Source organism: Nomia melanderi, unplaced genomic scaffold (assembly GCF_051020985.1).
Source record: "Nomia melanderi isolate GNS246 unplaced genomic scaffold, iyNomMela1 scaffold0695, whole genome shotgun sequence".
Classification (NCBI taxonomy): domain Eukaryota; kingdom Metazoa; phylum Arthropoda; class Insecta; order Hymenoptera; family Halictidae; genus Nomia; species Nomia melanderi.
Genome location: NW_027475809.1, coordinates 2,358 through 5,000, shown reverse-complemented (window position 1 = coordinate 5,000; position 2,643 = coordinate 2,358). Strand labels below are relative to the sequence as shown.

Genomic DNA, 2,643 nt, shown 5'->3' with positions numbered 1-2,643 from the left:
GGGTAAATGGCCCCATTCAAGATGGACTTGGACGCGGTTCGACGTCACGGGATAAATGGACCCTCCTGAACACTACATTTCCCTACGGCGGAACCGCGGGATTCAGTGCTGGGCTAATTCCTGTTCGCTCGCAGCTACTAAGGAAATCCTTGTTAGTTTCTTTTCCTCCGCTTAGTAATATGCTTAAATTCAGCGGGTAATCTCGCCTACTCTGAGGTCGTCGTGAACGTGAATTGTATGAAAATTCAATCGAATTTCATAAAAATCGCTCAAAGGCAAAAAAAACAAAGTCTAGAGGAGAGTGCGTTCGAACACAACATATTCATATTATAACGTATATAAATGATAAATATACCGCGACACGCGCGACTCCGTATCGTCGCGAAAAATCGTTCGCGAACGCGTCTTATGCGCCTCACCAGTGGTCTCTGCTGCGTCGCGTGTCTATATTCTCTTTTTACACTCTTCTCCTTCTTCTATCACATTTTACTCGATCGCGAAAAAGACTCTCGCTAGACGATCTCGCGCTCCGGTTAACTTTAACGCCCGTCCGAGAAGAATTTTCGGGGACTGGACGACCGAAGCGGATCTCGCGCGGTCTCGCGATCGACAGTGAAGAGAAGTGCAGAAGAGGAAAAGAAGACACGACAAACACACACCATGGGGCGACCGACGCGTTCGTTTCAACGCTTTCGCACAAAGTCGGCGGCGGTTATATATTTATATCATTATATTCCGGCGGACGGGACGCGACGTTCGAAAGCCTCGCCAAAGAGGAGCTCCTGCCTCTTCCTCTCTCTTTTCTACGAGAAAAGATAAACGTATTTTACGGGGATACGGAAACGTTACCACGTGGTGTCACACACGATCGTCCGTCTCTTCTCTATAGCAGAAACCGATAAAAATACACCTCCCGAAAGAGAGTATATGGTGATTCTTTTTATATATATATACATTTCGAAATACAACTGAACGTGGCGGAAGCGCACGGTGGTGGTCCAGCGAGGACACGCGACGACGGGGAATAAGAACTATTCGACCCGTTACGAATACGCATGCTCGTCCCGCACGATTTTAACACACACCGTGTTTTTCTCCAGTCGTCAAAGCGTTCGTGCGTCGAATTCGAAAAATAAAAAAAAAAGAAAAACACCTTTTCTCTCTCTCGGGGTAAAAGAGTCGATGTGTATTGTGTATAAAGGTTCTGCGAGAAGTCTCGTTTTGACGTGTGTTCCGCCGATAACGACGATCCTCCGAAACGGGGATACAGAAACGTTACACCTCACAACACGATCTCCGTCTCTTCTCTATAGCAGAAACCGATAAAAATACACCTCCCGAAAGAGAGTATATGGTGATTCTTTTTATATATATATATTTCGAAATTCAACTGAACGTGGCGGAAGCGCACGGTGGTGGTCCAGCGAGGACACGCGACGACGGGGAATAAGAACTATTCGACCCGTTACGAATACGCATGCTCGTCCCGCACGATTTTAACACACACCGTGTTTTTCTCCAGTCGTCAAAGCGTTCGTGCGTCGAATTCGAAAAATAAAAAAAAGAAATACACCTTTTCTCTCTCTCTCGGGGTAAAAAGAGTCGATGTGTATTGTGTATAAAGGTTCTGCTGCGAGAAGTCTCGTTTTGCCGTGTGTTTCGGTAACGACGATCCTCCGAAACGTACATCTCATTCGTAAGAGAGGAAGAAAACAATCTCCCTGGGGCCAGTCGGTAATATACCGACATACGACGTGTCGTGCACATCCGTCTCACGCACGGTATACAAAATATGAATAAAACGTGTGTAGTCTCTCTCTCTCTCGACTTCTTAATATTTTCTTTCACCTCTGACGCATCATTTCAGGTGACGTCGGGAGCGCGGGAAAAAAAATTTTTCTAAACACACGAAACCGTTCATCTCACGAACAGCCGAAAAAGTTGTCGCTCAGATCCATATCGCAGTGGAGCGGTATCCGCGGGCGGTCGTAATTGAACGACGCACGACGCCGCGAACACTCACGCGAGTCCATACAAACGATTCCGATCGTTTTGCAACAACTAGAACGTACACTGTCCGTGAAATTCACAGAATTTTCGCGTGTCCGCGACAAACGCCGACGAGACACCCATCGTTCGCTCGTACGTAGCATCCTTCTCTTAACCCGACTCAGAGACGTTCTTTGCGCCCTTCGGTAAAAAAACGTTCGATCCGAAGAGGTGAACGACGGCGGGGATTTGACAGAGCTACGCAAGCAGTGTATGGTACGTAAACGACCCTCAGCCAGGCGTGGTCCAGGAATTGTATCCGTGGACCGCAATGTGCGTTCGAAATGTCGATGTTCATGTGTCCTGCAGTTCACACGTTGACGCGCAATTAGCTGCGTTCTTCATCGACCCACGAGCCAAGTGATCCACCGTTCAGGGTAATCGTATAAATTTTATATTTCACATATATAATTTTATTCTCATTTGTTCGACCTAATATCTCTCTTCTTTCAAAGAGAAGATAAAAGTTGATACCTGAATCTCCGACCAGCGCGCGAAGGAGATTCAGGCGTCGCCTTGGAGACGACACCGAAGCCTTTCGAGACGAAAAACGTTCAAGTAATATGTATATATTTCTCGACGTTCCGGGCGTAT

General features: G+C 46.9%; 2 non-coding genes across 2 annotated transcripts in view; both read right to left on the bottom strand.

Annotated features, from left to right (window-relative positions):
- LOC143176645 (large subunit ribosomal RNA) overlaps nucleotides 1-220 on the bottom strand; it is a 4,007-nt gene extending 3,787 nt beyond the window's left edge. The window contains exon 1 of the ribosomal RNA XR_013001167.1: nucleotides 1-220. This exon is cut by the window's left edge and continues 3,787 nt beyond it. This is a non-coding gene — a ribosomal RNA (large subunit ribosomal RNA).
- A 2,054-nt stretch (nucleotides 221-2,274) lies between these two features.
- LOC143176643 (5.8S ribosomal RNA) lies at nucleotides 2,275-2,429 on the bottom strand. Its single transcript, XR_013001165.1, has one exon. It is a non-coding gene; the product is annotated as a 5.8S ribosomal RNA (ribosomal RNA).
- Nucleotides 2,430-2,643: the final 214 nt, after the last annotated feature.